This window comes from Delphinus delphis, chromosome 17 (genome assembly GCF_949987515.2).
Source record: "Delphinus delphis chromosome 17, mDelDel1.2, whole genome shotgun sequence".
Taxonomy (NCBI): domain Eukaryota; kingdom Metazoa; phylum Chordata; class Mammalia; order Artiodactyla; family Delphinidae; genus Delphinus; species Delphinus delphis.
Window position 1 is genome coordinate 57,544,303 of NC_082699.1, and position 15,268 is coordinate 57,559,570.

At 37.3% G+C, this 15,268-nt stretch overlaps 1 pseudogene; it reads right to left on the reverse strand.

Annotated features, from left to right (window-relative positions):
- Positions 1–10,342: 10,342 nt before the first annotated feature.
- Positions 10,343–10,817, reverse strand: LOC132440346 (vesicle transport protein SFT2A pseudogene; annotated as a pseudogene).
- Positions 10,818–15,268: the final 4,451 nt, after the last annotated feature.

A 15,268-nucleotide genomic window follows, 5' to 3' on the forward strand; every position in this document is an offset into this window, starting at 1 on the left:
TAGCAAACAGAATCCAACAGCACATTAAAAGGATCATACACCATGATCAACAGGGGTTTATCCCAGGAATGCTAGGATTCTTCAATATACGTAAATCAATCAATGTGATACACCATATTAACAAATTGAAGGAGAAAAACCATATGATCATCTCATTAGATGCAGAGAACGCTTTTGACAAAATTCAACACCCATTTATGATGAAAACCCTCCATTGTAAAGCAATTATACTCCAATAAAGATGTTAAAAAAAAGAAAAAGAAACCAAACCAAAAGTGGCTCAGAGACAGAATAAAATGCAGCAAGGATTTGTCTCTAGGGGGACCAGAGGAAGAGAAAATTGAAACTGAGGCATCTAAATCTTTAAATAACTTTGGAAACTAGTCCAAAGTTTTCTACTTGAACAAAGTTCACTAGAAATCTTCAAAAGGGCATTCAGTTCCCATAGGATTCGTCATTATCTCACCCTGGGTGGTTTAAGATATGGATGCTAGAAATATTTCCTTACGCATAAGAATACATTTATTTTGTGTTTTTATTCAGTTGGAGGGTTTATGCTTTTTTTTAAATTGATTTCACAATTAGCAACTCAACCCTGTCTATATATGTAGCCAAAATTCATCCAATGCTTAACATCAAGTACATGCTGTACACACTAGGTCTCTACAAATAGCTGTTGAATTTTTATGAATTAGTAAAAAATGAATTACATACATTTGGGATTCAGAGGGGGAGACAGATGTGCCTGGCCATCAAGAGGCTATTTTTCAAGTCGTAATACTATTCATCCCATGAATGAAACAGTGCATCAGGAAAGTCATTTCAAGGAAGTGATCTGCTAGGAAGAGAAAGCTCCAGCCAAAAGTATGATAATTAATTAAAATGCCTTTTATTGCATGTAAATAAATTATAAATATTTGACAAGAAAGCTCAACTGTTGAAAGCAAAATTACCTAGGTCCTATACTTGAATTCTCCCTGAATCAAATTAAAAATAAAACCAAATGAATTAAGAAAAGCATAATCCTTCTAGAAAGAATCATTTTGCTTTTGAATAGTAGACTTTGTTGTCTCAACATTTTCATCAGTTTAAAACCACAAGGAGCTTGGCAAATGATTAGATCTGATTTAGAGTCCATTCTCTTTAAAATCTCTAGCTCTGAAGAAATTAATAGACCTTTCAATATACCAATCATAACTTTCAAAGGGAGGGCAAGGCTTGCTGGGACATTAACACTGGCACGAACAAGAACTGGCAATTATTTGCAAACCGAGAAGTTAATCAGGGTCAGAAGACAGTCTTTGTGCTTGAGAGTGGCAATAATACATTATGTACTTATTCTAGAACAGAGGTGGACAAACTCTGGCCCTTGGAACAAACCTAACCAACAGTCTGGAGTTATAAATAGTTTTATTGAAACACACCCATACTTATTCATTTATGTGTTCTTTGCTTTCTCACTACAACAGCAGAGTAGAGCAGTTGCTTTAAAGACCTTAAGGCTCACAAATCCTAAAATATTTACCATCTGGACCTTTACAGAAAAAGTTTGCCAGCCCTGTTCTAAACTAATATTACCTATGTAGGGTTAAGAATAAAGCTCCATACATTCTGTTTTATTTACCTTTTTTTGCAGATGTTTTCAATATTTTCTTCATAATGAGTGAAACATGTAATGTAAAATATCAAATTTGATTTCCATTGAATGGCTTCCTTCCTTTTTGCTAAATAGATATTAGATCACCATACATTTTGTTTTTGTTTTTAGCATCTATCCTATAATAAATGGTATTGTTTTATTAAACCAAATTTTTCTGATACTAATTACAGAAAATGAGATTGAGAAAACAGAACATTGTATGATATAAATAACATAAAATGATTATGTGATTTGCATCCCTTTCCTTTTCTACTTTCATTTTTCTACTCATGGATGGAACTGATGCTGAAAACTTAAAAGTAGTATTATATATGTTTGTCTCTGACCTAAGCTTGTTGTTTGTCCACCTTGTAATCAGTTTTGCTAGCGTTTCAGTTTCTTCTCTCTCATATATTATTTTTAAATAATACTTCATTTTCTTCAAACTGATTTGAAAATTTGTGTTGCTGTCATTTTTCAGAGGCATTATTTCCTTTTAACCCTGAAAAAATTATTAAATACTCTTTCAGTGCACTAATTTGTACTGCACTTACTGAAGAAATATAATACCCTTCTTAGAAATCAAACTTTGGGGGAAATATATGTCAAATTATTTAAAACAAATGAAGAAACTCTAGCCTAATATTTAGTGTTATATTTTGCCAAATATTGTATTATAATGACACAAGAAAGAATAATACAAAGCACTTAACAAAAGCACAGACCACATAGTATGTGGGTTTCCAAAGAGTTTGGTAAACTCTGAGCCAATTGATAACCTTAATTTATTGAAGATGTGAACTCAAGGACATAAAATTATGCTAGCCAAAAGAAATATTATTTTACATTTGATTGTCTAATGCTGTCTTTTGGAAGTGAAATTAAGTGTATGCAAACAAATGACTGCATTTTCCCAATTTGGGGGATCATCTAAAGATATGTGATTGAATGGAACTTCAGTGGAGTGGAAGTTCCACTCCACTGAAGTTCCATGGAATGGAATCTTTTCCATTGTCTCAGAATTCCTGCTGAAGATAAAAAAGAACATTAGCTAATAAGCTTCTCCACATTCTGAAGAGGAGCTTTGAGACACATAGTCACAGGAGTTACTAATATTTGACCAGACCTTCTGCTTCCTTACTCCCATTACTCCTTCTAAACCAAATTAAAAAATGGCTCAAATTTGTCAGATGAAAGAATTCTTAGTGTTCAGTTACTATTAAGAAACATGGTGGTACTTTCTGTCCCAGACAAAGCTAATTGGCCTCCAAGAAAATCATGCACAGAAACTGGGGAGCCTACTGAAAGCAAGGCTCACATAACACCCCCCAGATGGATGGTTGCTGAGCTGGAGAAACGTGTGTCAAGGTGGTCTTCGGTAGAAGAGTTTTTGGTGAGACTGCCAGGTATCCCCTTGGAGTTTCAAGGCATGTATGAATGTAGAGGCTGAAAGCTGGTTCTCTTCTACACATTTCTGAAAATTAGATTCCAGATGGAGTAACCACATAAAATGAGATGACAGAGAGAGAAGCATTGGGAGTGCCATATAAGTCCATTTTTAGTGGAGTAAGAATTAGGGTTGACATAAAATACAGGGTGCCCAGTTAATTTTGAATTTCAGTTAGACAACAAATAATGTCGAGTGTAAACATGTCCTAAAAATTGCATGGGACATACTTATTTTAAATATGATTTCTTGTTTATCTGAAATTGAAATTTAAATTGATGCCTTTTATTTTTATCTGCTAAATCAGAGAAGCCTAGCTAGAAGGCATGTGTGAATTAGTTAAAGTACTGCTAGCTGCTATGACAAGCTCCAAAGTGTATTATACTTCCAGTATGATAGAATTTATTTCTTGCTTATGAAAATTACAAAGGAGCTTTTCATTAATTGGATCCAGATTTATTTCATTTTGTGGTTCCATTATTTTCAAAGGCTCCTTCCAAGGTCTCTGTGCTCATCTAGGCAGATGTGAAAAGAACATGGAGGATTGTAGATAGGAAGTTCTAGTGCGCCAGGCCTGGAAATGGCACTTACACTCACATTTCATTGGCTAGAACTCAACCACATCCATATCAGATTCAAAGAAATCTGGGAAATGCAAAATAGCTTTGTTTGCAGAAAGGAAAGGAAATGGGTTTGATACACAACCAATTTCTAGCGCGGTACATTCCCATGTACCAGTGGAAAGTCCGGAAACTAGCTTCACCCAAAGTTTCTTTAGAGGAACTTGTCAAAGAAGGCATCCTCCACAGTGAGGAGATTCAGCAGTGAGACATTACAGTGTATACCTGTGGGTGAAGGTGAAGTGGAGAGAGCTAAAGAAGGGTTTCTGTGGTTAGACGGAGTATACTTCCATATCATAAACCGTTCAATATAAGGATGCCAATAGACATCTTCATAAGCCCACAAGTTCCATCCAAAAGAAATTCAGCTTTTAAATACTTGTAACAGCACCTCAGACTCCAAATGATTACTCCTCTTTCCTCCATGCCTTCTTTACCCCAGTAGGAGCCAGGAATACAAGTAAAGAGGATAGCAAGAATGAAAGAACAGATTATACCATCCACACTGTAGGTCAACTCAATCTCAGAGGCAGGAAAAATGGAGAAATAAAGTCTTTCAGTTGAAGTGAGAATGAATTTATTTGATTCAGACTAATTGACACATAAAGCTGTCATATCTACTCAGATGGACTCAGGACTCAAGAAAGAAAATCTAAAATGGAATTGAAGACCATGGTTGATGAAAAACTGATTAATACCTTGTTTATATCCTACACCTACCATTCAGATTCCTCAATGACCTGATTACATATGAAAAAGAGAAGTTATCAAGGGGTTCTTCTAAATTCCAATATTTCTAGACTCAAATAATACCTATTAGTATACAGCAAGTGTCTCCTCAGAAGCAAACTTTTTTTTCAAATTGTATTGAATTTGAAATAGCCACGTGTGTTATATATGATTGAATTCCAGCCGGGAACAGCTTAAGTGTGGAACAAGATGGAAGTTTTGCGTCATGTTGTCTGGTGGAGATTGATCCCAGGAGCCAAACTCTCTAGTTCAAGATTTGATTGTAGGAGGGAAAACAAAAGAAAAGAAAAGAAGAAAAAAAGAGGAAGGAGAGTTATGAAAATTGGCAATAAAGATTGCTACAAATCATAACTGCTAATAAAAGGCCAGAGCTGCTCTTCTTACATCATTGGCTCACAGTATATAAAGTTTCTCAGAGTTGTGCATAAAATATTTTAAATCTTATACTAGGGTTATTAAAACTTAACAGATGGGCTTCCCTGGTGGCGCAGTAGTTGAGAATCTGCCTGCTAATGCAGGAGACACGGGTTCGAGCCCTGGTCTGGGAGGATCCCACATGCCGCGGAGCAACTAGGCCTGTGAGCCACAACTACTGAGCCTGCGTGTCTGGAGCCTGTGCTCCACAACAAGAGAGGCCGCCATATTGAGAGGCCCGCACACCATGATGAAGAGTGGTCCCCGCTTGCCACAACTAGAGGAAGCCCTCACACAGAAACGAAGATGCAACACAGCAAAAATAAAATAAAAATTAATTGATAAACTCCTACCCCCAACATCTTCTTTAAAAAAAAAACTTAACAGAGAGTACTTATATTTTTAAAAGTATATTTTTCTTTTGGTGTGTATGAAAATACGGTTATTAAAACTTAACAGAGGAGAGACCTTCAAGATGGCACAAGAGTAAGACATGGAGATCACCTTCCTGCCCACAAATACAACAGAAATACATGTACATGTGGAACAACTCCTACAGAACACCTACTGAACGCTGACAGAAGACCTCAGACTTCCCAAAAGGCAAGAAACTCCCCAAATACCTGGGTAGGGCAAAAGAAAAAAGAAAAAACAGAACCAAAAAAATAGGGATGGGACCTGCACCACTGGGAGGGAGCTGTGAAGGAGGAAAGGTTTCTATACACTAGGAAGCCCCTTCGCGGGCGGAGACGGGGGGTGGAGGAGGGGAAGCTTCAGACCAGAGGATAGTGCAGCAACAGGGGTGCAGAGGACAAAGGACAAAGCAGAGAGATTTCCGCACAGAGGATCGGTGCCGACCAGAACTCACCAGCCCGAGAGGCTTGTCTGCTCACCTGCCGGGGCGGGTGGGGGCTGGGAGCTGAGGCTCGGGCTACGGTCAGAGCGCAGGGAGAGGACTGGCGGCGTGAACACAGCCTGAAGGGGCTAGTGCGCCACAGTGAGCCGGGAGGGAGTCTGCGAAAATGTATGGAACTGCCTAAGAGGCAAGAGACCATTGTTTTGGGGTGCGTGAGGAGAGGGGATTCAGAGCACTGCCTAAACGAGCTCCAGAGACAGGCGTGAGCCACGGCTATCAGCACGGACACCAGAGATGGGCATGAGATGCTAAGGCTGCTCCTGCAGCCACCAAGAAGCCTGTGTGCGAGCACAGGTCACTATCCACACCCCCCTTCCAGGGAGGCTGTGCAGCTCGCCACTGCCAGAATCCCGTGATCTAGGGACAACTTCCCTGGGACAACATACGGCGCACCCCAGGCTGCTGCAACGTCACCTCGGCCTCTGCCGCCGCAGGCTTGCCACGCATCCATACCCCTCCCTCCACCCGGCCTGAGTGAGCCAGAGCCCCCAGTCAGCTTCTCCTTTAACCCCATCCTATCTGAGCGAAGAACAGACACCCTCAGGTGACCTACATACAGAGGCAGGGCCAAATCCAAAGCTGAACCCCAGGAGCTGTGTGAACAAAGAGAAAGGAGAATCTCTCCCAGCAGCCTCAGGAGCAGTGGATTAAATCTCCACAATCAACTTGATGTACCTGCATCTGTGGAATACCTGAATAGACAAAGAATCATCCCAAAATTGTGGTGGTGGACTTTGGGAGCAACGATATATATAATTTTTTCCTTTTTCTCTTTTTGTGAGTGTGTATGTGTATGCTTCTTTGTGTGATTTTGTCTGTATAGCTTTGCTTTCACCATTTATCCTAAGGTTCTGTCTGTCCATTTTTTTTGTTTTTGTTTTTGGGTTTTTTTTTTTTTTTACTATAGTTTTTAGTGCTTGTTATCATTGGTGGATTTGTTTTTTGGTTTGGTTGCTCTCTTCTTTCTTTTCTTTTTTTTTAATTACTCTTTAATATTTTTTAATAATTATTTTTTATTTAATAACTTTATTTTCTTTCTTTCTTTCTTTCTTTCTCTCTTTCTTTCTTTCTTTGTTTCTTTTTTTCCTACCTTTTCTTCTGAGCCATGTGGCTGACAGGATCTTGGTGCTCCAGCCAGCTGTCAGGCCTGTGCCTCTGAGGTGGGAGAACCGAGTTCAGGTCCACCAGAGACCTCCCAGCTCCACATAATATCAAACGACAAAAGCTCTCCCAGAGATCGCTCTCCAGAAATCTCAAAGTGGTTCTCTGAGAAGATAAAACAAAATTGATAAACCATTAGCCAGATTCATCAAGAAAAAGAGGGAGAGGACTCAAGTCAATAAAATTAGAAATGAAAAAGGAGAAGTTACAACAGACACTGCAGAAATACAAAGCATCCTAAGAGACTACTACAAGCAACTCTAGGGCAATAAAATGGACAACTTGGAAGAAATGGAAAAATTCTTAGAGAGGTATAACCTTCCAAGACTGAACCAGAAAGAAATAGAAAATATAAGCAGACCAATCACAAGTAATGAAACTGAAACTGTGATTAAAAATCTTCCAACAAACAAAAGTCCAGGACCAGATGGCTTCACAGGTGAATTCTATGAAACATTTAGAGAGCGCTAACACCCATCCTTCTCAAACTCTTCCAAAAAATTGCACATGAAGGAACACTCCCAAACTCATTCTATGAGACCACCATCACCTGATACCTAAACCAGACAAAGATACTACAAAAAAAGAAAATTACAGACCAATATCACTGATGAATATAGATGCAAAAATCCTCAACCAAATACTAGTAAACAGAATCCGACAGCACATTAAAAGGATCATACACCATGATCAAGTGGGGTTTATCCCAAGAATGCAAGGATTCCTCAATATACACAAATCAATCAATGTGATACACCATATTAACAAACTGAAGAATAAAAACCATATGATCATCTCAATAGATACAGAAAGAGCTTTTGACAAAATTCAACACCCACTTATGATAAAAACTCTCCAGAAAGTGGGCATAGAGGGAACCTACCTCAACATCATAAAGGCCATATATGACAAACCGACAGCAACCATCCTTCTCAATGGTGAAAAACTGAAAGCATTTCCTCTAAGATCAGGAACAAGACAAGGATGTCCACTCTCACCACTATTATTCAACATAGTTTTGGAAGTGCTAGCCACAGCAATCAGAGAAGAATAAGAAGTAAAAGGAATACAAATTGGAAAAGAAGAAGTAAAACTGTCACTGTTTGCAGATGACATACTATACATAGAAAATCCTAAAGATGCCACCAGAAAACTACTAGAGCTAATCAATGAATTTGGTAAAGTTTCAGGATACAAAATTAGTGCACAGAAATCTCTTGCATTCCTATACACTAATGATGAAAAATCTGAGAGAGAAATTAAGGAAACACTCCCATTTACCATTGCAACAAAAAGAATAAAATACCTAGGAATAAACCTACCTAGGGAGACAAAAGACACGTATGCAGAAAACTATAAGACACTGATGAAAGAAATCAAAGATGACACAAACAGATGGAGAGATATACCATGTTCTTGGATTGGAAGAATCAATATTGTGAAAATGACTATGCTACACATAGCAATCTACAGATTCAGTGCAATCCCTATCAAATTACCAATGGTATTTTTTTACAGAACTAGAACAAAAAATCTTAAAATTTGTATGGAGACACAAAAGACCCCAAATAGCCAAAGCAGTCTTGAGGGAAAAAAGTGGAGCTGGGGGAATCAGACTCCCTGACTCCAGACTATACTATAAAGCTACAGTAATTAAGACAATATGGTACTGGCACATTAACAGAAACATAGATCAATGGAACAAAATAGAAAGCCCAGAGTCAAACCCATACACCTATGGTCAACTAATCTATGACAAAGGAGGCAAGGATATACAGTGGAGAAAAGACAGTCTCTTCAATAAGTGATGCTGGGAAAACTGAACAGCTACATGTAAAAGAATCAAATTAGAACACTCTCTAACACCATACACAAAAATAAACTCAAAATGGATTAGAGACCTAAATGTAAGACTGGACTCTATAAAACTCTTAGAGGAAAACATAGGAACAACACTCTTTGACATAAATCACAGCAAGATCTTTTTTGATCCACCTCCTAGAGTAATGGAAATAAAAACAAAAATAAACAAATAGGACCTAATGAAACTTCAAAGCTTTTGCACAGCAAAGGAAACCATAAACAAAACGAAAAGACAACCCTTAGAATGGGAAAAAGTATTGGCAAATGAATCAACGGACAAAGGATTAATCTCCAAAATATATAAACAGCTCATGCAGCTCAGTATTAAAAAAACAGGGCTTCCCTGGTGGCGCAGTGGTTGAGAGTCTGTCTGCCGATGCAGGGGACATGGGTTCGTGCCCTGGTCCAGGAAAATCCCACATGCCACAGAGCAGCTAGGCCCGTGAGCCATGGCCGCTGAGCCTGCACATCCGGAGCCTGTGCTCCGCAACTGGAGAGACGACAACAGTGAGAGGCCTGTGTACCACAAAAAAAAAAAAAAAAAAAAACAACGAATCCCCAAATGGGCAGTAGACCTAAATAGACATTTCTCCAAAGAAGACATACAGATGGCCAATAAGCACATGAAAAGCTGCTCAACATCACTAATTATTAGAGAAATGCAAACCAAAACTATAATGAGGTATCACCTCACACCAGTTAGAATGGCCATCATCAAAAAATCTACAAACAATAAATGCTGGAGAGGGTGTGGAGAAAAGGAAAGCCTCTTGCACTGTTGGCGGGAATATAGATTGATACAGCCACTATGGAGAACAGTATAGAGGTTCGTTAAAAAACTAAACATAGAAGTACCATATGATCCAGCAATCCCACTACTGGGCATATACCCAGAGAAAACCATAATTCAAAAAGACACATGCACCCCAATGTTCATTGCAGCACTATTTACAATAGCCAGGTCATGGAAGCAACCTAAATGCCCATCAAGAGACAAATGAATAAAGAAGATGTGGTACATATATACAATGGAATATTACTCAGCCATAAAAAGGAACAAAATTGTGTCATTTGTTGAGACGTGGATGGATCTAGAGACTGTCATACAGAGTGAAGTAAGTCAGAGAGAGAAAAACAAATGTCATAAATTAACACATATATGTGGAACCTAGAAGAATGGTACAGATGAACCGGTTTGCAGGGCAGAAATTGAGACACAGATGTAGAGAACAAACGTATGGACACCAAGAGGGGAAAATGGCGGGGGAGGTGTGTGGTGAATTGAGCGATTGGGATTGACATGTATGCGCTGTTGTATATAAAATTGATGACTAACAAGATCCTGCTGTATAAAAAAATTAAAAAAAATTACAAGCATTTAACAGTTTATTCAACCATGTAGTTTGTAGCAGAATACAAATGGTCTTAAATTATTGCATTTTTTTTGGAATGATTATTGTATCAAGAAAATCATACTTAACCAAAACCACAGCATACACTTTCAAACACTGTTTTCAAAGAGTTTCTGATTTTCAACTTAGGAGAGAAAAATAGCCTTTCATGACTGCATCTTTTGCATATAAGATGCATGATAGACTATATTAGGCTCTTCACAAGAACTGCAACATATTCATTCCCTTCTTATGTGACCAAAAATAAGCACACAGTGTAAATATGAAACAAACAAAAAAGAATAATAATTGTTGCAGGCAATCTTGTTTCAAATATTTTCGTCAGTTGCTTCACAGAGCCCATTAAAAAACTCATACTGACTCATGCAGGATTATTTCCCAGGCTCTAAAACACTGCCAAAACTTTTATGCCACCAGGAAGCCATAGCAATCCAGTTCCAAGGATAGAATAGAAAATGCTGCATACAAAGCATATACCAGACCACCTCAATCTGGTATTAAAGCTAAGGGACCAAACATCCAGGATCTCTGTGGTCAGGCTACGCTCTTTGTCACCCTGGTCACTCAGGAACCTCTGCAGCTTCTTCCTGGCCATTTTCCTGGGCTGAACTGCTGACTATTCCTTCACCTCCCCTTCCTGCCCAGAGGAAACCCTTGGTAACCTTTAACCTACTTTCTGTCTCTATGAATTTCCCTATTCTAGATATATCATTAACTGGAATTATACAGTATTTGTCCTTTTATGTCCAATTATTTCATTTATAACAATGTTTTCAAGGTTTGTCCATGTCATAGCATGCATCAGGATTTCATACCTTTTTAGGGCTTAATAATATTTTGTTGTATGTATATATCACAATTTGCTTATCCATTTATCTGTTGATGGACACATTTTTTGTTTGTTTGTTTTTACTTTTTGTCTATTGTGAACAATGCTTCATTGAACATTTTTTTGGATCCCTGTTTTCAACTGGGGGAAGTATAAACCTAGGAGTGGAATGGCTAGGTCATATAGCAACTCTATATTTAGTTTTTTGAGGAACAACCTGTTTTCCCATTTTACCTTTCCATCATTTTACATTTCCACCAATGATATACCAAAATTCCAGTTTCTCCACATCCTCATTAACACTCGTTATTTTCATTTTTAAATTTTATTTTCTTATATCCATCTTAGCACATGTGAAATGATATCTTATTGTGGTTCTGATTTGCATTTCTCTAGTGACTAACGATGTTGAATGTCTTTTCATGTTCTTGTAGGCCATTTGTATGTCTTTGGAGAAATGTCTATGCAAGTCCTTTGCCCATCGTTTGTCTTTTTGTTGAGTTTTAAGAGTTCTTTAAATATATTGAATTTTAAATGTTTATCAGATCTAGGATTTGCAAATATTTTCTCCCATTCTTTAGGCTATCTTTTCAACTCCTTGATAATGTCCTTTAATACACAAAATGTTTAAATTTTGATAAAGTTCAACTTATTTTTTTGTGGTTGCTGCTGTGCTTTTGGTGTCATATTTAAGAATCCGTTGCCAATCCCAAGGTCATGAAGATTTACCCCTAGGTTTTCTTCTAAGATTTTACAGTTTTTAGCACTTATATTGTTGATCCATTTTTAGTCAATTTTTGTATATGAAATAAAGTAGGTGTTCAATGAAATTCTTTTGCACATAGAAATCCAATTGTCCCAGCACCATTTGTGGAAGAGATTATTCTTTCCCATTGAGTGGAATTGGCATCCTTGTCAAAAAGCAATTGGCCATAGCTCTATGTTTTATTTCTGTACTCTCAGTTCTGTATATACAGTTTTCTGGAGAATGGGTTAATTGCTTTCATGGGAAGATGCAGGGTTATGATAATCTCTCCCTCCCTGCAAAAGCGTTAAGTTCCACTATTTTGAAAGAAAACGAACATTGTCAACATTTTTTTTAAAAATGCATCTGTTAAACATATGGGAAAGTAATGGAAGGGGGAGGGGGAAGGGGGAGGGAAATATATGATTATGATGGAAAACTCAGAATATTGATCTTCATTATTGAATAAAATAAAATATATATAAATAATGTAAAATAAAATATCTTTTTATTTCTCTTGATTTAGAAAGGAACAGAATAAATCATATTCTGTACTAAGGTTGTCTTTATAAATAAAACAAGACCAGTTAGATAAGCTTTTATTAAATATACATATTTTCTTTTAGCATCTTGGTCTTTGTGTGGATATAGAGCAATAGTTCTTAAATTGTGGTCCTTGAGCAGCAGAAACAGCAACTGGATGCTGGTTAGAAATGCAAATTCTGTGGCTCCAGGCTAGACCTACAGAATCTGAAACTCTGGGAGGAGGCCAAGCAATCTGTGTTTTAACAAAGAGATTTAAACCAGGGTAAAATTTGAGACCCACCAGTAAATAAAGGTAATAGAATGTCCATGACCTCAGATGAATGGCTTCTCTACTTACCTCCTTTAGTTTCCCAAAACCAGCACCAGATCAGAGGACCTGAATATATTAAGTATTCAACAAATGTTTATTTTGAATAGGCAACTATTACCTAATTAAACCCTGAGTTAGATTCTGGGAACAAGAGAAAGAAAGAAAAGCATCAGCACTCAGGGTGAAACAAACTTGCACAAAAGCCTTCTGAATCACTGATAAGCTGAGGGCTGTAGCAGTTATCCCCAGAGAGTGTCATTAGAACCCAGAAGAGTTTTACTTAGCTGCCTGGGTGGAAGAGGAAAGGATAGTGAAAGCTTACTCAGAGGAAGAGAATCTAAGCTGTTTTTAAGGATGAATAGAAGCTTTAGAGAATGACAGTGGGTGAAGGGTATTTCTTGCAGGGGTAATTGTACATGAAAATATGATACAGCAAGGCTTACGTGAGGATTTGGGAAATAACAAGTCTTTTTCCTTTTGAAGGAGGTATAGTGCACATAGAAGCTGACTGTGCATGGCCGAAATTGAAATTAGAGAGATAATAAGGTCTGGATCATGAAGGGCCTTGACTACCATGCTTAGGTAAGTGGCATTCATTCAGCCTTGACCACCATGCTAGGTAAGTGGCATTCATCCTTGACTACCATGCTTAGGCAAGTGGCATTAGGTAAGTGGTAGGCACTGTGCATCATGGAAACATTTTAAGCCAGAAAGTAAAACAAAGATCCTTAAATTTTAGAATAATGATGTTGACAGCTAATTAGCTGATAACTGGGAAAGGAGTCAGTGAAGAGAGAGAAATGTGTTAGACGTTTATTATGTATTTCTTGCAATAACTTCCTAATACATCTAAAGTGAGACAATAGGTTGAATACATATAAATATGAATGTGTTCAGAGCACAAGTATTTATAGTTTAAAATATGAATTTTCTATTTATAACGTTAGTGATGTCTTCATTGATATGAGGTAAAAACTCTTAAACAATTGTATTAAAGATCTCAGTAAAGAACGTAGTGACTCTATTACAAAGTAATTTTTTTAAGTCAAATGAAAAATACTTGCATAGATGACTTTTTTGGTTTTTCCTCCAAATTTTTAACTTCAAGGTGCATTTGAAATGTATACTTAGGAACATTTACTTAATAATTGGTTTATAGGATATGGTCCTCAGTTTAGGAAAGAAAAAGATTAATCAGTTGGATTCAAAATAGTAATATATAGCTTTAATAGCATGGAATTTTCAATAGACATACCATTTTCTTTCCTCTTATTGTTCATATATTGTCAATTGATTATTTTTAAATTGGGGTCTATGTCTTATTTCCTCATAGAAAAAAATTTTCACAACTAAATAATGCTTCTCCTCTTTCCTCCTTTTATTCTCCCTTCCTAATATTTCTGTCACCCTTATTCAGGGCCTTTAAGTAAAATAAAGATCTTCTTTCCCCTTTTTTTCTTTCTTCCTTTCTAATTGCTTGGGACCTATAGATTCAAGGGACTCATGTACCTAGAACACATTTCCCATTTTTGTACACAGAGAAACTCCTGTGATAGACAGTTATAGCTCAGGAAGGGTTAGTAGTTATATGTGTCTAGATCTGAGAAGACCAAAAGATATCACCATTAAATTGCAAAAAGAACACTCACTTCTGCTTAAGCAGATAGAATATAATATTTCAGGAAATCTAAACTCTCAAGAAAAGGTTATTATTTAGTAATAAAAGTAGATGAAATATTTAATAAATTTTTATGAAAAATAAAAACTGTACTTGGAACTAAACCAAAAGGATGTTATACTGAAACATTGCCTAGTAGACCCACACAAAAATCATTTAATCATCTAGGCCTATGTTTGACTTGCTGTTTATTATTAATTAAATCTCAAAGTCTATGAAGTTACATCTTGACTTGTGGATTTTTGTCTGGTAGAGATGTAAATTGTCTTCTGTCTTGATGGAACCAATTGCCCCAAAGGTTATAGTTTTGTTGCCTTATTGAACATTAACCAGTTTGTATCTTACCATGTCCTTGCTCAGCAGAAGGAGCTAGGAATATCTCTGGAGCCTCTTTTACGGGACACCAGTCTCATTTATGAGAGCTCTGCCCTCATGATCCAATCACTCCCCAAAAGATCTCACCTTCTAATACCATCAACTTTGGGAGTTAAGGTGCAATGTATGAATTTGGGGAGAACACACTCAGACCTTAGAATAGAGTCTATAAATATTCAGATATGGCTTTTGTGGTGTGTCAACTTGCCTAGGATAAACTACATTCTCCAGAATTGCCTTTCTAGTATGTTTCCAGCTATGGTGGGCTACAGAGATATTCTTCCTGAGAGCTGGAGGACAAAAAAGAAGCAGCAACTGTTTTCCAGCATGAATCTGTATTCTTCCAGTTACCCAATCAAATCCTATCCTAGGTGCTTCTATGAAGAGATTTGGCAGATGTAAAGTTCCTGATCAGTTTTACTTTAATTTAGGGAGATTACTTTGGGTGGGCCCACAAGTTAAGTATTCTGTAGGAAGGCCTTAAAAAGGGTCTAAGCTTTCCCTGAGGACACACCCTGAGCTCTATTGGGTTCCAACCTACTTTTAACCATTCTTTCCTAACT